This window comes from Staurois parvus, unplaced genomic scaffold, assembly GCF_062004578.1.
Source record: "Staurois parvus isolate SC_StPar_1 unplaced genomic scaffold, SC_StPar_1.0 ptg000264l, whole genome shotgun sequence".
Classification (NCBI taxonomy): Eukaryota; Metazoa; Chordata; class Amphibia; order Anura; family Ranidae; genus Staurois; species Staurois parvus.
In genome coordinates this window covers 7530472-7551204 of record NW_028318060.1, presented here as the reverse complement: position 1 = coordinate 7551204, position 20733 = coordinate 7530472, and the positions used below count along the sequence as shown (strand labels likewise).

The window sequence follows — 20733 nt, the reverse complement described above, 5'->3', positions numbered from 1 at the left end:
CAATTCTCTTGCTCTGAAGAACAACAAAGAATACATGGCACCTCCCAGCTGTCCCTTCTTCCTGAATCCCACAATCCACCCTTTACTGCTTTACCATCAGTGTTTTGGGCCAGAGCTACAGTAGAAAACAATGCAGTAACAGCCTTTGCTTGTTTAGCCTCTAAAAATGTAAACAAAAACTGAAGGTGGAAGTAAACCCTGCATTCGGACCCCATTAAAAAAAAAAACAGAACCTCATTCAAAAATATCAATATTGCTTTCTCTGGCATAACTTTGATCCAAACTGTACTTCTGGGTGCAAGCCATTTACCCCCTAATTCACTTTGAAGCCAGCACCATCTTTGTATCTTTCAGGCCATTTCTTCCTGAAATGTACAAGTGAAACTCGAAAAACTAGAATATCGTGCAAAAGTTAATTTATTTCAGTAATGCAACTTAAAAGGTGAAACTAATATATGAGATAGACTCATTACATAAGCAAGATTGTTCAAGTCGTGATTTGTCGTAAATGTGATGATTATGGCTTACAGCTAATGAATAGCCCAAAATCCACAATCTCAGAAAATTAGAATATTACATGCAATCAATAAAGCAAGATAGTTCAAGTCGTGATTTGTCGTAAATGTGATGATTATGGCTTACAGCTAATGAATAGCCCAAAATCCACAATCTCAGAAAATTAGAATATTACATGCAATCAATAAAACAAGGATTGTACATAGAACAATATCGGACCTCTAAAAAGTATAAGCATGCATATGTACTCAGTACTTGGTTTGGGCCCCTTTTGCAGCAATTACTGCCTCAATGCGGGGTGGCATGGAAGCTATCAGCCTGTGGCACTGCTGAGGTGTTATGGAAGACCAGGATGCTTCAAGAGCGGCCTTCAGCTTTTCTGCATTGTTCGGTCTCGTGTCTCTCATCTTTCTCTTGGCAATGCCCCATAGATTCTCTATGGGGTTCAGGTCAGGCGAGTTTGCTGGCTTATCAAGCACAGTAATCCCACAGTCATTGAACCAGGTTTTGGTGCTTTTGGCAGTGTGGGCAGGTGCCATGTCCTGCTGGAAAATGAAGTCAGCATCCCCATAAAGCTTGTCTGCAGAAGGAAGCATGAAGTGCTCCAAAATCTCCTGGTAGACGGCTGCGTTGACCCTGGACTTAATAAAGCACAGTGGACCAACACCAGCAGAAGACATGGCTCCCCAAATCAACACAGACTATGGAAACTTCACACTGGACTTCAAGCATCTTGCAGTGTGTGCCTCTCCATTCTTCCTCCATACTCTGTATCCTTGGTTTCCAAATGAGATGCAAAAGTTGCTCTCAGAAAAGAGGACTTTGGACCACTGAGCAACAGACCAGGTCTGTTTTTCTTTAGCCCAGGTAAAACTCTTCTGAGGTTGTATGTTGTTTAGGAGCGGCTTGACAAGAGGAATACGACATTTGAAGCCCATGTCCAGGATCCGTCTGTGTGTGGTGGCTCTTGATGCACTGACTCCAGCCTCATTCCACTCCTTGTGAAATTTCCCAACACTTTTGAATGGCTTTTTCCTGACAATCCTCTCCAGGCTGCGGTCATCCCTGCTGCTTGTGCACCTTTTTCTTCCACACTTTTCCCTTCCACATAACTTTCTATTAATGTGCTTTGATACAGCACTTTGGGAACATCCAACTTCTTTTGCAATTACCTTTTGAGGCTTTCCCTCCTTATGGAGGGTGTCAATGATGGTTTTCTGCACAACTGTCAGGTCAGCAGTCTTTCCCATGATTGTGATTCCTACTGAACCAGACTGAGAACCTACTGAACCAGACTTTAAAGGCTTAGGAACCCTTTGCAGGTGTTATGGCTTAATTAGCTGATTAGAGTGGCACACTTTGAGCCTAGAATATTGCACCTTTTCGCAATATTCTCATTTTCTGAGATTGTGGATTTGGGGTTTTCATGAGCTGTAAGCCATAATCATCACAATTATGACAAATCACGGCTTGAACTATCTTGCTTTGCATGTAATGAGTCTATCTCATATATCAATTTCACCTTTTAAGTTGCATTACTGAAATAAATGAACTTTTGCACGATATTCTAATTTTTCAAGTTTCACCTGTCTGTGTATGTATGAATGTAAGTTAGGGACCCTAGATTGTACGCTCCTTGAGGGTTAGGTACTGATGTTAATGTACAATATATATGTAAAGCGCTGCATAAATTGATGGAACTAGATAAGTACCTGTAATAAATAAACAAATAAATGCTGCTTCAGGCTCAATAATAAATTCTGCGCACGGGCAGTAGTCATGTGAGGTTTCCAGGAATATCCAGGAATAACAAGATGAAGCGCCTGTGCCGGAGAGAGATGCCTAAATCAGCACAGAAAGTTGCTCTGAAGATCACGGCATGGGTCAGTGTGATGTGATTGAATGATAGTCTGGCAATGCATGAGTGACTTCAGCATGAACATAAAATACCTCCATGATGCCAGGGCTTTGTAGGACTTGAAAGGTAAATACCAGCACTGTGCATAATACACCATACACTTACATATGGGGTAACTGCCTCTGTTGCGTTTAAACCCTTCACGCCTAAGGGTAAAACAAATCTTAATGCCTAAGCACAATTTTGCAATGTTGACATGTGTTAGTACAACCGTACATATCATCACAACTACTTTGTACATCCAGGTGAATTATACCTTGTTTTTTTAATGACAAATTGAGCTTTCATTTGGTGGTAAATGGTAATGGATATCTCCTGATTTGTATTTATTATCAAAGGAAAACTGACCCAAATAGTAAAAAAAATATTATTTTTTTAAGTTAGCTGTGTGTTTCTTGTTACTACCATAACCTACCACCAAAGAACAACCCAAAATAAATTCTCCAGCTCTTGACAATTGCAGTGATAGCATATATGTGTATGTTATTTGTTATTTGTACCCGTAGTACAGCCCAGAAACAATAGTGCACATTTTGTTTTTTGTTTACCTAAAACAAACTGACACTAACACCAATTTGTTTAAAATTCTGACCTTTGACCCTGACTTTTTGACCTTGACCTTTGACCATGAGCTTGACCCAAACACTTACACTGGCACTGAACTAGATCAAACCTTGATCTAGGTATTTTTTCTTAATTTTTGAATATTAATTTATCTTTTTTCTTTTTAACAAACATTTTTTTCCCTCTATTATTATTATTATTATTACTACGAGTTTATATAGCGCCAAAGGGTTTGCTCAGCGCTGTACAATAGGGGGGGACAATACATGGCACAGTACAACAAAGACAGACAGCGTACGAGGGGTAAGAGGGCCCTACTCTTACGAGCTTACAATCTAGGAGGGAGGGGGTAAAGGTACAGTAGGAAGTGGCTGGGGGGGATGAAGTGGTAGGAGGAATGAGGGAGGATGGCCGTTAGGTGCCAAGTGTTAGAGCGATATAATGTATCTCTCTCCTCCATTCATAGAGAGAAAAAAAAAAAAACAAGGGGCTGAGCTGTACAGTGACTGATCACTGTGACAGCCAATCAGAGGCTATCACAGCGATCATATGACCCGGAATCGGGAGTCCTGGGTCCCGATCGTTAGAACGGGACCCGGGGCTCTCAGTTATACCCCGGTCTTTGTGCTGGGAGCGCGCTGTGTGGTGCACTCCCAGCACAATGACAGGTATGCAAATATGCGGCCCCACGGAAAAAAGCCCAGTTCTGTGAGGCCGCATATTTGTGTGACATAGGCGTCAAGGGGTTAATCTGCTTTAACCATGGTGTCAAAAGACACCAAAGACAATATTTGTATGCAGCTTGCATGCTCATGTTTCCACAAACATATTGATTCAGGTATGTCTATATGAACATGGTAGGGAAAATACATTCTGAACCTTTAGTAGTCTGGCAAGAAGGTTCAAAGTTCTCCTTAAAAAGTGGAACTTCACTCTTTCAATCAACATGGACTATTTTTTAGTCCTTATGCTGCTAGCATTAGTGAATAGATAGGAAATTATGTCATATTTACTTGTTTTAAACTTTTTTGACATTCCTTCAGTTACTTCCTGTTTTTCATGCCTAGGCAAATGTTATACATCCTATGAGTCTTCAGGAGGGGGAGGGAGGGTTCTCAGCTCAGCCTATGCCTGAGCTGAGGGCAGACGGTTTCCAGGAAGTAAATGCTACATAATTCATATGCCCTTACTCGAGATGGCTACGGACAGAAATGCTAGGGGGTGTTTTTCAAACTAATTTCTCAGCAAAATAAAGTGCGGGGAAATAGATGGATGGGTGAGTTTGATTTTAATATTAAAAATGAATCAAAATGCATTTTTGGTTTGTGGTGTTCAGATGCAGTGCAGTTCTACTTTAAAGTGTTGTAATTTGTTGGTTCTATGTAAAGCACAGAGCTCCATATTTTACATGTTTAATGTAAACAATTTTAAAAGAGTGTGATCTGCAAGACATGCCATGATGTTTGAAAACTTGGCAAAATAAAGAAAGTAAGGATGTAGAGAGACATCATCTCTCTTGAAAACCATCCGTGTCTCCCATGAGAGCAGTCATAAGCTACAGTACTATAAAGGACATTTACAGGCATCACCTGAACACCTCTTTGTACTATACAGATTTACAACTGCACCATCTCCTGTGCTGGCCAGGATTCACAGTTACCAGCTGTGTCGTCTCCTGCCCTGAGATGTGTAAACTATACAGCATTCACATTTTACCCATCATTTTAACGCCATCATAAGACTATATTAAATGCACACAACATACAAGTTATTTAGGTAGGCAAACTAGTCATAGAGTTATTGACACGTTAAAAGAGAAGTGCAGGATTCAAAAATACCAAACATTCATACCTACCTATGTATATAGATGCAGCATCAATCCAATGCTGCAGCTGTCCCCTGCCAGCTCTACACCGAGAACCGAGTGATCAAAGACCGCTTATTGCTCAGTTCTCAGGTTCGCTCTGAGCACAGAGCAGTGACTGTCAGTCACCTATCTGTGCTGTGCTCCTCCAGTGCTCATTAGAGCACCAGGCTGTGGAGGGGGCAACTATCAGCTGCATGCTGAGAGGCTGGAACAGCTGCCAGTCAGGAATCTGGGTGGATCCCGACATTGTTGGGATCCCTGCAGAGCCTGGACTGGCTCTGTGACATCAGCCAATAGTGGGCTTTAATGTGCTGTTGGCTGAATCTGGGTCATAGGAGTGCAGAACAACGTGTACTCCTGTGACCAAACCATACTGCCACTGGTCATTTTTATTTTTAGCTTTAATGACCTCCAGTTGTGAAGAGGTTAACTCTAGATCACCCCAAATGAGATTGCATCCCACTATAGCACTGCTCAGAGTGGGGAGTCAAGAGGATCCATATCTAGGCTGTATTCCAATTCAATTCACTACATAATTTCGATGCCTTTCATCAAACTGCTCATCAGCTAGCTTGAGAACAACTCACATAAATATAGAGAAGACTTGGAGTCAATAATAATTTATCTATGTCTGAGTTAAGTCAATCTCACCAGCCCCCCTCCACCAGCCACAAATGTTCTACTGTTCTTACACTTCATAAAGTGCATTCCTTAGAAGTTACACTGGATTATATGGTCGCACGCTTCAGTCCAACTGCCCAAAATGCAACTTCTTTTATGCTGATGTCTGACACCTAATTTGGAAGAGCCCCAAATCTTACCCTTATTGGATAGCTATTTTGGTCAAACCATTAAAAAAATTAATAAAGTAAACCCCTCTTGTTTTTATAGGGAAGTCATAGTACTAAAATAGATGTCACCAGATACAAGTCAGTCTCACAAGTCGGATCCCAAGTCATAGCAGTGTGAACCAAGCCTTAATGTGCATACCCTTTACAGCATAGAAGAACTGAAAAAAAAACTTGCAGTCAGCAGAAAAATATAGTAAGTATAAGATATTAACCTGAGAAAAAAAATAAAACACTTACAAAACACTATGGGGTTGATTTACTAAAACTGGGGAGTACACAATCTGGTGCAGCTTTGCATGGTAGCCAATCAGCTTCTAACTTCAGTTTGTTCAATTAAGCTTTGACAAAAAGCTGGAAGGTGATTGGTTTCTATGAGGAGCTACACCCGATTTTGCACTCTCCAGTTTTAGTAAATCAACCGCCATACTTTATTATTTCATTACTGAATTGAAGCTGCTCACAAAAAAAATGCCTTGACACCAGGGGCGGACTGACCTTTCGGAAACTCAGGTACTGCCCAAGGACCCGGGGTCAGTAAGGGGCCCCATGAGATGCCCTTAGTACCTTTTCATAGGCTTTTTTGGGTGTGGTTTGAGTGTGGGCGAGGACACAGGGGCCCCATGATCCCCTATTGCACAGGCGCCCCATGAGTTGTCAGTCCGCCCCTGTTTGACACATAGGAATGTTTTTACAAAGACAGAACAAGTAGCAATCTAATCTTGAATACTGTAACACTGCACCTATAACTTCCAACTCAGTGATGTTCAGTCAAAGAAGACCTTTAAACTGAATTTGCCCAAGGCTACCTATAGAAGTCATAGGAAGAATATGCTTTTGATACGATTCAAGGGCTGATGGATATTTCATGTAAAAAGACTTTCTATAGACATACATGTTTGAAACATTCAAGCATGCATGTTTATAGGTATGGAGATAGAAAGTGTATAGCAAGAAGACACCCCTATCTTTGGAATAACTCATCAAAGCAGCTAGACAACAAAAATAAATCTAACACAGCTGAACACTATTTACCTTATAGAATTCATCATTAGGTATTGATCATCTCATATCCATGGGCAACTCTCCGGACTGCCTTTGTGAACAAACAGGATAACAATCCTCTGTCTTTTTTATATAATTATAACTCACTAAGAATTACTGACAGCTAGTAGTTAGCACTGGCATTTAACAAATGCACTGACAGCCGCAGTGATTAATGATGAGAACATTACTAAAGTGCCTAGGAGCAGTCCCAAATGTGTTTTACCACGGCATTCACAAAACTATTGGTGTTCTACTGCAATATATACAGTATGTCAAAACAAAGATGTCACACATCTACTTGTCCTTGCAATTAAATGTATTCGCCAATTAGTGGAATACAAGGAACAACAAGCTGTAAGATAGAATGAACAATGGTTTAAGACATCCTCACCCTTTTTAAAGTTCAAAAGTATATATGGGAATAAATAAATGATTCACCCTTGCAGGGGTTCTTTCAACAGCAATACCTATACAATTCTGTCTATTACAGTGCCTGGCTAGGTCACAATTCCAGCCTGTTCCAGTTCAGACTCACTCAGTTTCTCTCACAGACACTGGGCTGGTGGCTGTCTGTTTAAGCAAAGCAGCACACAAGTAACCTCGACAGCAGTTGCCTCCACAATGGTAAGCAAAACTTGCCTCCATTCTGACTACTCAAAGATACTTTAAAAAAAAGTGACAGCAGAAAAAAAGACCAAGTGGCCCATCGAATCTTCCCCCCCCCCCCCATTTTTTTTTAAATACGCTTTGTATTTTTCTTTTGGTTTTTTTTGTAGTGTTTTTGTCTGCGCATAGATGTATTTTTGTCCCAAGCATGTTTGAAACCACTTAGTCCACCACTTAGTGTTTGAAACCACTTACTCAAACCACTTACTCACTACCTATGCTGGAGATCTATTCCAAGCATCAACTACCTTTTCAGTAAAATAATACTTTCTAAGATTTATTTTGAACTTTCCTCCAGTTAGTTTGAGGTGATGTCCCAGTATTCTTCATCTTGGTTTCAAACTGAAAATACTATCCTGTTGAATCTTATTCACCCCCTTGATGCATTTAAGGGTTTTAATCATGCCTCCATTTTCCCTTCTTTTCTCCAGACTGCACATATTAAGTTCCTGAGGTCACTCTTGATATGTTTTCAGACTTTTCACCATTTTGTTACCCACCTCTGGACTCATTTTCTCTGATCAATATAATTTTGTAAGTGAGGTCTCTCGAACTAGACACTGTTCTAAATGAGGTCTAAGGCCTCATATATACTGCTACTCCTAAATGTGAGTTTAGGAGCTTTTGGCGTTTTTTTGCTAAAGTCCCTGAACTCAACTCAGTAAAAGTCTGTATGTCTATGTATGCATACGCTTTTACCAAAGTTTAGGAGCAGCAGAGTTATGGGGCAGCTAAATGTTCCTCTCCTGAATGCAGAAGAATTGTGTTCAGGAGAGTAACATTTTGGCCAAAAAAAGCTAAATGTGGCAAAAACGCATATAAATACATCTAAACTCTAGCCACATTTAGCCTGCGGCCATTTATTCATGTCAATGGAAAATTATTTGGCCAGTCAAATGAATAAACGCCCAATCGCTAAACGCAGAACCGCCTTTAACGGTTTTCAGCTGCCAGGAGAGCTAAATGTCTAGGGGAGTTCATGTGTACATGAGGCCTAAAGATCTATATAGGGGGAATCAGGAACTCCTTTCCCTTGCTGGTGACCCCTCTAGTAATGCATCCCAGAATTCTATTTGTTTTTCCCACTGCCTAGTCACATTGTTTGCTAGTTTTGCAATCATCTGACATAAGTACCCCCAAGTCTTTTTCCTCTGTGGTGCTGGCCAGCAATGTACCTCCAATGTTGTACTCTCTCAAGGGATTCTTCTTCCCTATGTGCATTATTTTTCATTTAGAAACATTGAACTGCAGTTTCCACTGCTTTGTCCAATCTTCCAGCAATGACAAATCATGTTCCATGTTTCAGACACCTCCAGGGATGTCAACCCTATTACACACCTTTGTATCATCAGCAAAAAAACAAACCTACCCCAACAAACCTTTATTTATATCACTTACATATAGATGAAATAGAACAGGACCTAGTACAGAGCCTTGTGGTACACAACTAGTGATTGGTCTCTGTTCTGAATGAACCTCATTTACAACCACACTCTGGTATCCATCATTTAGCCAACTGCATAGCCACTGAACCACCCAAGGGTTAAGTCCTAGCTTTTACAACTTTTGTATTAGATCATTATGTGGAACTGTATCAAATGCCTTGCTGAAATCAAGATATGCTATGTCCACAGCACCACCCTGGTCCAAAACATTGATAATATAGTCAAAAAATTAAATCAAGTTAATCTGACATGATCTGCCCTCAGTAAAGCCATGTTGCTTTGGGTCCAGCAATACGCTAGCTGTCCTAACCTATCAGGCACCAGAATTGACTCTACACACACACACACACCATAAATGGATTATCCCTGCACAATATCACCAATTTAATTAATGATTATGGTAGAACAGGAAAGATGTGAAGTTTCATATTTAAAACTCAGGAATAGTTTAACTTTTCATGCTAGGCACAAATGAAAAACATTACATTTCCGTTCTGGTCTATTCTTTAGGTTCTGGGAGCTACATGAAAATACAGCATTTCACAGTAGGTGGAAATCATTATTTTCCAATTCTTTCAATAATGGTTCTTTAACTTTTAGAAACACTTGGCCATTCAACATAAGAGACCACTTGCCCTGCACCATGCTTCTGTGAGGCTGGATCATTTTGATGTAGCAAAACTAAAGGTATTCAGCTATTTCCAACTGTGCTGCTATATGGAATTGCTGAAATAAGAATCCGGTCAGAATACATGCCGCACAGCAATATATTTTTGATCACAGTATCTACAGAAATGTAGGATGAAAAGAAGCTTTCCTGAACCTGATATTCATTGCAGATACCTTGAAAAACTCTTACCAGTGAATCTTCCTCTACGTCACAATATTTAAAAATAATGAGACTAAATGATATGAAACAGCAAGTGAATAGCACCCTGCCACACATTTTGCAAGCAGATTTATTCGACCCTATAAAACTGTGCAAAAGTTAAAAGTGACAGGGTGATAATAATGTATTAACTGTAAAAAGAAATTGGGCAATTGTTCTACCTCTAGTGTTGTGAGGAAAATCTAGGGATAGCCCAAGGTCCGATGCTATATAAAGAAAATGACCTTTCTTATTTGGATTTACAGAAAACGTGACTGAGATGGAAGAATAAACAAAGGACACAGCACCTCTAAGTGTAAACTGTATGACAATTTTAATAAAAAGGTAAGTATTACAACTCACATCTTTGAACAGTAAAACAGGCTCTTATGGATATGTGTAGTACGTCTGTCGCCAGATGTAGGAACTGCTCTGGAGAGGAGGTACCCTGGTCGGTCAGCAGAAGGCGCTGCAACAGGTAAGGCATTAATGGTTTACACTTAGAGGCACTGTGTCCTTGGTTTATTTTTCCACTCCTGAGTTTGCTTCACTCCATCGCAGCCTGCCCTGGTGCTTACTGGATTGTCTTTGCCCTAACAGGAACTTTATCCATTTATTCATCATTACATGGACTGCAGCATTATGCGCCTGCTATTCCCTTTGTACAGACTGAGATGGAAGAGCTGTCAGTTACATCTAGTGAACTTGGGTAGGTGCTAAGTTTCACGTGGTAAATTTATGGAGTGAGGGAATGCTCTTGATATTGGAAAACTGAATTCAGGATTAGGTTTGTTTCAGAGTGCAAATAGTAAAATATGGAATGGGTGTTATTTATTTTATATAACCAGATCTACTAGGAGAAAAAGTTCAACTAAAACATTTGATACTTGTAGAGATCTTAAAGTGTTACTAAACCCACAACAGTAAAATCAGTCTGTATATGCAGTACAGCTTGCTTGATATGCTCACCGTGGAACCTAAGGGGTTAATCCTCCGCATTTTGTAAAAAGGCTGTTTAATCTTGTCTTCTCTGATCCTCCCCTTCTTCAACAGTCCCCAAACCAACTGCTGATAGTACAGAGCCCCAGGAGTCACTCTGCACATGCTCAGTTTGTGGTATCTTGCTAAAGAGTTTTTTTTGGGGGAGAGGGTGCATATGATTGGCACAGGGCCAATCAGCAATGTCCAGACAGAGGTCAGGGGTCATGCAGTCTGATTGGATAGTCAGAATCAAAACTCCACCTACAAGCTTTAACCAGTGCTCAGCCGGACACAGATAGACGTCACAAGACTGCTATTTACTGCTGATGAGAAAAAGTATTTATCAGTTTATATTTACTAAAATAATTGCACTTCCATGTTCTGTGTACTGTGGGTGACCAGATATAGTGAATGCAGGGTCCTGGGTTTTGTAAAACTTTATGATCCCATAAAGGAAACCCTTTATTTACAAAAACAGTCTTCTTGATAATACCAATATTTTGTAAAGCAAATCACCCCTCACAGAACAGAAAACTCACTAAGCCTAAACTAAAGTTGGATGAAAGAATCAGAAGACAAGTCGGAGACAATTCCTTCCTTAGATACTTTGAGAAATTAGGGCTAATAAGGATGATGATTATTATGAAGAACAAAAAATAAAATTATTATGAAGAATACAAAACAGGTACTATCAGATAAATGACAGTATTACGGTAATTATTAATGTGAAGAAAGATCTTTAAAATGATTGGCAATTCCTCAGTGAGGGGTATGAGTTTTCTTTTATCACTTCATTGCTTTTGCAAAAGCTGCGGCATGTGTTAAAACTGCCCTGGGACTAAAAAAATGTGCCTTATCTAAAGCGCTAATGGTTTTTATGTCACCATGTTAATTTGATAGGTAAGGTGACAAACTGTTAAAATATCACTTATTAAACCAGACTGTACCTGACCTTGAAACATCACCCATGCTGCTTACAAATAGGGCACTGGAGGAAAGAATACTGGTAAAACGAAAGCTAAACCATGGCATTTCCATTATACTTGTTTGTACTTAGTAGAACCTTCTTTACCAAATGTTTTCTGTAGCTACTGACCCTATTTGTGAAGCTTAGGATTATATTATCATATACAAAACTATTTCAGATCATGCATCTTCTGGGTTGTCTCACGCAGAACACAGCATTTCAATGCAACTAAGGTAAAAAAAACATGAATTCTTTTTGGGAGTTGCATTTCTTCTGATGGTCATTTTTTGTTCTTTCTCATATTCTTGTAAACACAGTGCCTTGAAAAAGTATTCATACCCCTTGAAATTTTACACAATTTGTCATGTTACAACCAAAAACGTAAATGTCTTTTATTGTGATTTTATGTGATACACCAACACAAAGTGGTACATAATTGTGAAGTAGAAGGAAAATGATAAATGGTTTTCAAAATTTTTTACAAATAAATCTGTGAAAAGTGTGGCGTGCATTTGTATTCAGCCCCCCTAAGTCAATACTTTGTACAACCACCTTTTGCTGCAATTACAGCTGCAAGTCTTTTTGGGATGTCTCTACCAGCTTTTCACATCTAGAGAGTGACATTTTTTGCAGATTCTTCTTTGCAAAAAAAGCTCAAGCTCTGTCAGACTGGATGGAGAGCATCTGTGAACAGCAATTTTCAAGTCTTGCCACAGATTCTCAATTGGATTCTCGTTGTCCTGCTGCAAGATGAACCTCCGTCTCATTCTCAAGTCTTTTGCAGACTCTAACAGGTTTTCTTCACATCAACTCTGACCAGCTTCCCTGTCCCTGCTGAAGAAAAGCATCCTCACAACATGATGCTGCCACCACCACGTTTCACGGTGGGGATGGTGTGTTCAGGGTAATGTGCAGTATTAGTTTTCCACCACACAGAGTTTTGTTTTTAGATCAAAAAGTTAAATTTTGGTCTCATCTGACCCGAGAACCCACATGTTTGCTGTGCCCCCCACATGGCTTCTCCCAAACTGCAAATGGGACTTCTTATGGATTTCTTTCAACAATGGCTTTCTTCTTGCCACTCTTCCATAAAGGCCAGATTTGTGGAGTGCACGACTAATAGTTTTCCTGTGGACAGATTCTCCCACCTGAGCTGTGGATCTTTGCAGCTCCTCCAGAGTTACTATTGGCCTCTTCGCTGTTTCTCTGATTAATGCTCTCCTTGCCCAGCCTGTCAGTTTAGGTGGACAGTCATGGTTTAGTAGTTTTGCAGTTGTGCCATTCTATTTCCATTTTTAGATAATGGATTGAACAGTGCTCCGTGAGATGTTCAAAGCTTGGGATATTTTTTTACAACCTAACCCTGCTGTAAACTTCTCCACAACTTTATCCCTGATTTGTCTGGTGTATTCCTTGGCCTTCATGATGCTGTTTGTTCACTAATGTTCTATAACAAACCTCAGAGGGCTTCAGAGAACAGCTGTCTTTATACTGAGATTAAATTACACACAGGTGGACTTTATTTACTAATTAGGTGACTTCCGAAGGCAATTGGTCCCACTAGATTTTAGTTAGGGGTATCAGAGCAAAGGGGGTTGAATACAAATGCATGCTACACTTTTCAGATATTTATTTATAAAAATTTTTGAAAACCATTTATCATTTTTCTTCCACTTCACAATTATGTGCTACTTTGTGTTGGTCTATCACATAAAATCCCAATAAAATACATTTACGTTTTTGGCTGCAAAATGAAACATGTGGAAAATTTTCAAGGGGTATGAATACTTTTTCAAGGCACTGTACTTATAAGGTTTAACCACTTAGGTTCCACAGTGAGTATGACAAGCATGCTTTACTGCATATACAGACTGATTTTACTGTTGCTGGTTTAGTAACACTTTACCTACGAGCTCTATAATTTTATGACTAAGAATATTTTGCATAAAATGCATCAGTTTCTAATGATTTCTTTTCTATGAGCGATAAAGAAAACAGTTTTGGATGTGTCACCTTGGCACACAGTATTATATCTCTTTTGAATTATGTTAAAGCTAGAAGCAGGCGTCTATGAGCACCTGCTGTGACAGTTGACATTGTCATGTTTTGCATATACTGGGCCTATCCCTTTTCATTATTGAAAGGTAGATGACACCGCCAGATTATTTATTGCTTATAACACTTCGATTAGGAACCCTTCCTTGAAGATGTCTTTATTCTAGAGGCTGAGCACAGAAAGCTTTTTGTTGACACATACTAATACTATTCCGATTTCTGTCTAGAAAAATTATCATTCTAAGAAAAATAACAGCAAGTCAGACTATGGTAGTCTCTGTAGATGTGCAGAAACAGTGATAACATGATAGCTAGGGATTGATTCACAGAATAGAAAAAAAGATTTTACCACTTGCCCTCCTGAGGATTTAACCCCCTTCCTAACCAGGCCATTTTTTGCATTACGGCGCTGCGTTATTTTAACTGACAATTGTGTGGTCATGCAATGCTGCACCCAAATGAAATTTACTTCTTTTTTTCCCACGAATTGAGCTTTCTTTCAGTGGTATTTGATCGCCTGTGCGTCTTTAATATTTTGCGCTATAAAAAAAAAACAAGCAATAATTCTGAAAAAAAATATATATATTTTTGCCTTTTTGCTATTAAACATGTCCACTAAAAAAATTTAAAAAATCAAATTTTGTCATAAATTTAGGCCAAAATGTATTCTACTACATGTCTTTGCAAAACAAATCCCAATACATGTAAATAAATTGGTGTATGTGAAAATTATAGCGCTTACAAATGGAGGTATATATATTGAAATTATTTTTCTTACTAATAATGGCAGCGATCAGTGACTTATTGTGGGACTGCGGTGAGCATTCTGACACTGGAGGGGAACTTACTTTGTGTCACAGACATCCCCAGTGACACCAATACAGTGATCAGTGCTAAAAAAAACAAAAAAACACTGACACTGTACTAATGACACTGGGCAGGAAGGGGTTAACATGAGGGGCGATCAAAGGGTTAATTGTGTGCGGAGAGCATTTTACTGGGGGGTGGTTTGTTTGTTCTTCACAGTAAGGACACCGCTCTGGATGGCTGTGCACAGCCATCCAGAGCAGTGTACCCAAGCCAACAAGGAGGAGGACTGTTAGTAAATAAAGCAGCCCTCCTCCCCGCCGGAGATCCTCGGTAATCACCGGGCGCCAGCGGGTAATCACCGTCCATGACCTGGTGATTGACAGCCGCGGCCGTGAATGGTGGCATGGGTGGGCGCGCCCCCTACCTGGAAATGTAAAATCAAGTATATATACACATGATTTTGCACACCCCTGCTGCCCTGTAACAGTATATCTGCTATAGGGCGGCGGGACAGTGATTAACTTCCAGACTTTTCCAGTATGTAGATTAACATGCTGTGATAATTTTTTTCTTTGTTGCAGCTAAACTATCAAGGCACCTCAGTGCACCTGACAGTCACAGGTCTCAAACTAATGATTAGAAGCAAATCAGATTGATTCTCAAAGATGTGATCACCATGACAGCCAATCATGGTGACATTTTGAATGCTCAGTTTGTTTACAAACCTCTTCATTCTTCAGTTATGAACTCATTTTTTTTTTTTTGCCATTTGTCAGTCTATAAGAAAAATTAGTAGGGGATGGGTGGTATTAATAATGTGCCACAAAGCCTTATACACATTTAAAAATGAAAAATATTTAAATAGAAAAATCTAAAATAAAGATTGTTAATTGGAGAGTCAAATGAAATCATGCAATGTTTTGTTTAACAATATTTAAGCTACATGTCTGTCTCTTCAAGGTAGAGTATTTTGCAGATATGACAGGCACACACCTTTATGGCATGCTTTCTACAATGGAAATAAAATACTACCCGTAAAGTTCTTCCAAACACTGTTGCTGAAGTTTCCATAAAATTTGTTGCATTTGCCTAGAAAACTGAACAAGTTTTCATCTATCTTCTGTTTTTTTTTACAGTAGTCTATTTACCAACATAATGTTTATCCAGGGTCCTCAGATTTGGTGACACCAGCAAGAAAGAATTCCTAAAATGGTACCAGGTGTCACCATGGAATAGATTTAGCAAAACATGGCAAAACATCCCTCCTCTGCGCTACCTCCTACACAATTAGCCATGAGACCGACAGCAGACTGAGGCAGATGGTACAATTAACTGCAGCACTGTTGACAGCATCTCTGTCCTGTTAATCAGAATATAAATTCTGCCAAGAAAAGTAGACCCAGTAAAGATGTGCACATCTAGCAAGCAATGTAGTCTCCTCACTTTCATCTTCTCCAGGTCAGTGTAATTTAAGCTATGAAGCTGAACAAAAAGAGGCAAGAAAAACAAACTTTAGATCACATTTTAAAAAGTATTTAGTATGCAAATGCCTAATCTCTAAAATGGTGTTATTCATTAAAGTGGACCTTTTACCCTTACCTAAACTGAAGTCCACTGTAAAAAAAGGTCTAAATAAAGAAAGCATGTTTATAATAAGTCTTCAAATATATTGTTGCAAAATTGTAATGCACCGTTACTGAGTATAATAAAAGGCTAGGTGTATATCTTAAATGCACTACATACAAGATGACCTAAGAATATTTCTGAATTAATAAATGCTCCAATTTTTTTAAAATGACTATTTTGCTTAGCGTGTGCTACCCCAGTACAAAGTTTCCTGGATATCTGGACAAAAACCTTGCATTGCCTAATGTGTTACTAACCCCAGGACCCTGCATTCACTATATTTGGTTTCCCACAGTACACAGAACATGGAAATGCAGTTATTTTAGTAAATATAAACTGCTAAATACCTTTTCTCATTAGCAGCTAGAGCAGTCTTGTGACTTCTATCAGTGTCCAACAGAGCACTGGTTAAAGCTTGTAGGATAGGTTTTCAATCTCCCCTGATTGTCCTATGAGGCTGCATGACCCCTAACCCTCTGTCCAGAAAGCACTGATTGTCCCTGTGCTGATCACATGCACTTTCCCAAGAAAAATACATTGCTCTAGCAATATACGCCAAACTGAGCATGTGTAGCATGCCCCCAAGGTTCTGTTCTATCAGCAGGTGGATTGGGGACAGTAGAAGAAGAGGAAGATCAGAGAAGAAAGGATCAAACAACCTTTTTACACAATGAGAAGGATTAACTCCTTAGGTTCCACAGTGAATATGACAAACATGCTTTACAGCATATACAGACTGATTTTACTGTTGTGGGTTTAGTAACACTTTAAAGTGGCGTTCCACCCAAAAGGGTAAGTTCTGCTTTAATGCTTTGTCCCCCGCTCCCCATTAAGGATTGGCACCTTTGGGGAGCGGGTACCTGAATTTGACAGGTACCCGCTCCCATTTCCATTGCGGTTGCCTAGGCAATCAGAAGTGGAAGTTGTCCTACCTCCCTCCCCATAGTCTTCTGGGACACATGACAGGTCCCAGAAGACTACAAGGCCATTCACAAACTGCAGCGCTTCTCACGCATGCGCAGTGGGCACCCGTCTGTGACAGCTTGTGGCTCCACATTAAAAATGCTGGCACCAGAGAGAGAAGACGGCCTTTGAAACCAGCCATGGTGAGGACACCACTGGACCAAGGGACTGGTAAGTGGCTGCATTTTAAAAGTCAGCAGCTACAGTTTTTGTAGCTGCTGACTTTTTTTTTTTTTTTCAGCTGGAACTCCGCTTTAATAAACACTTCCCCAAAGCTCCAACCAGGAAAAGGGGTGTCCTGAGTATCTCTCTGTCAGGGCAGGAGCCGAGGAACGGACAGGCAGGCCTAACAATGTAACGCACTGGCTGACGACAACCACCACCCACAGACCGAAGTCGCTCAGGGCGCGGAGTCTAAGTCCCAGGGTGCCCTTCACCAGGGCCCCTGATGGTGGCGATGGACTTGACGCAGCCAGGAACCAGGTCGCGGCCCCCGAGACACCTCAGCTGCGGTAATGGCCGCCGCCAATGGCGTGTAGCTGGTGGAAGAAACAAAAGAGTAGTCAGACAAGCCGGGGTCAACAACAACAGGACAAAACAGTACAGGACAGCAGACGAGAATCACAGGTCACAAGCCGGGTTCAGCAACAGAGGGTCAGATCAAAGGAGAATACAAAGAATAGTCAAGTCACAAGCCGAATCAGAATACCAGGAGAGTCACAAGAGTCAGAACAGAGTAATAGTAACACAAAGACACAAGACACAAGTGCAAAGAGCATGTGCGGGCCACAGGCTTATATGTCATCAGCCACGCCCCTCTGGGGGGTGGACCTCAGAGACCTGAAGGCATAAAAAGGATTCCCATCATGCACAGCAGAATCCAAGATGGACACTCTCAAGCACTGTTCAGAGGGGAAAATGCAGACACGGGGTAGAGGGGGCAGTGGCTTCCTGATACGCGTTCTCTTTCTGTGGACACATGTAGGGGCCAACCACCCCACCACAGCATTTATCCTTATAGCAGGTGGAAAGGCACGGCATGTCCAATCAGAGGGTGGGAGCTACTAAGCTGAAGTTAACAAGCCAGTGATTGGTTGCTAGGCGTTCCTATGTCCCATGCTGCACATGTCCCGCTCTCTGTCCAGACATGCCATGCCTTCTGCCTTTTACCTGCTGTGTAAGGAAGGATCAAAAACATTAGAGGATGGTTGTGATTGGCAAGGGGTAATGTAAGGGACAGGGTATTCAGATAAAGGGGACTGGGCTGCAAGGAAGGAAGGGGGGCTGAGGAGACCAGTATACAAAAAAGGGGGGTTGTAAAGGGGACTGGGGTACAAAAAGGGAGGACTGTAAAAGGTGCTGGGTGCAAGGAAGGGAGGCAGTAAAGGGTACTGGGGTGTAAGGATGGGGGGCTGTAAAGTGGACTGGGGTGCAAGGAAGGGGGATTGTAAAGGTGATTCGAGTACAAGTAAAGAGGGGGTGGAACTGTGAAGTGGACTGGGGTGCAAGGAAGGGGGGCTGTAAGGGGGACTGGAGTGCAAGTAAGGAAGCTGTAAAGGGGATTGGAGTGCAAAAAAAGGGGAGCTGTGAAGGGGACTGGGATACAACGAAGGGGGCCTATGAAGGGGACAGGGATGCAAATAAGAGAGGGCAGTGATGGGGACTGAGATTCATGCAAGGGGAGCTGTGAAGAACACTGGGATGCAAGAAAGGGGGGCTGTGATGAGAAAGAGTGACACAGAACACTGATGTGTCATTTGACCCTGATGAAGTCACGACGCACGTGACGCAACGCGTCGGAACGCCATTCCCAGTTCGTAGTACATCACTTCCGGTCACGTGGGGACGCATGTCCGGACGTAGCGGCCATATTGGTTTCCCTCCCTGTATGTGAATACACCCATGGTATGAGGTGAAAGCGCTGTATACAAAGGAATACATGTGAGTGGAATCAGTATGTTACATTGAGTGTTCTTATTAAACGGTATTATACTATGGGAAGCTCTGTTTGTGTCCTATATGACGTTTGAGAGGAGGTGGAGTGGAAGTCCTGTGGTCCCTCGCTGAGCTGCCTGGAGTAAAGGATTGCCTGTGAGGAGAGTCTTTGCCTTGTGGCCCTGTGTGGGTCTGGGCGGGGAGGTGAGCAGGCATTGCTGCCATTAGAGGATTCCTTTTTGAGCACTAGAAGTGGAGATCACTCAGTGTTTTCACATTATATGCATGGACTTTTTGAGTTTAATTTAGACACTGTGTTTATATACTCATCACCCAATCAAATTTAATTCATTTTTACTCTGTTATTTTGTTTTATCACATAATTTATGAATCACGTACTCATTTGATGAAGAAATCACAGTTTATCTCAGTTTATAGGATTGTCACTATGTATCGTGGATAGTTACACTTTTTTGTTTTTGATTTATGATTATTGATTTTATATCACTGATTCATTTAAGGATTAATTAATAATACATTATTTGTTATTTTTCATCTCGGATTAATTATGAGGTATTTAGGGTTAATTTATGCATGAGATATTTATGTATCGTAGTTTTCCACCAATTAGACTCATCTTATTGATTTTTTATCACTTTATGGTATTTATTATAGGTTCAGATGGTATTTGAGATATGTATATTGGGTATTTTTTTAGTATTTATTAGCGCTTCACTATTTTGGTATATGGTATTGTAAGGGGTAGGGGCCGTGATATGAAGAAAACAAGTCATAGCACAAACATGAGACTCGGATCTCTGCTGGATGAAAATTTTAATGACCGGACCTCCATGAATTTTAATTCAATATCCCTTCTAGGGGGAAGAAAATTTGAAGAGATGGAATGCAAAGCAAAGCCAGACTCAAAAAGATAAACAAACATCAATGATGGCAAGTGCTAAGGTACACAGCATTGTATTGTTTTAACATTTATGCGTTTATTACCACATTAATGCATTTGCCAAGGAAGAGTAGGACCAAGTTCCTTAACCACTTGCCCTCCAGAGGATTAACCCCCCTTCCTGACCAGACCACATCTTGCGTTACGGCGCTGCATTACTTTAACTGACAATTGCGCAGTCATGCAACACTGCACCCAAATTAAATTTATGTCCTTTTTTCCCTACAAATTGAGCTTTCTTTTGGCGGTATTTGATCACCTATGTGGTTTTTATTTTTTGCTCTATAAACTAAAAAAGACTGACAATTTGAGAAAAAAACTATATTTTTTACTGTTTGCTATTAAACGTCATATAAAAAAAATAAAAAAAAATCAAAATTAGGCCAACATGTATTCTTCTACATGTCTTTGCAAAACAAAAAATCCCAATACATGTAAATTAATTGGTGTACGTGAAAGTTATAGCATCTACAATTGGTGATACATATACTGGAATTTTTTTTTTTTCATACTAGTAATGGCGGCGATCAGCGTCTTATAGCGGGGCTGCAAGCATTCTGACACTGGGGGGGGACTGACTGTCACTGCCATCCCCAGTGACACTAATACAGTGATCAGTGCTAATAACACTGGGCAGGAAGGGTTTAACATCTGGGGCAATCAAAGGGTTAACTGTGTGCTGTGTGTTTTACTGTG

At 40.5% G+C, this 20733-nt stretch overlaps 1 protein-coding gene and 1 long non-coding RNA gene across 25 annotated transcripts in view; one reads left to right on the top strand and one right to left on the bottom strand.

Moving 5' to 3' along the window:
• RIMS1 (regulating synaptic membrane exocytosis 1) overlaps positions 1 to 20733 on the bottom strand; it is a 438679-nt gene that overhangs the window by 374491 nt on the left and 43455 nt on the right. The window lies entirely within an intron of this gene.
• On the top strand, positions 7333 to 20041 carry LOC149459292 (uncharacterized). Its single transcript, XR_016313307.1, has 3 exons — positions 7333 to 7384; positions 10006 to 10084; positions 19956 to 20041. It is a non-coding gene; the product is annotated as an uncharacterized LOC149459292 (long non-coding RNA).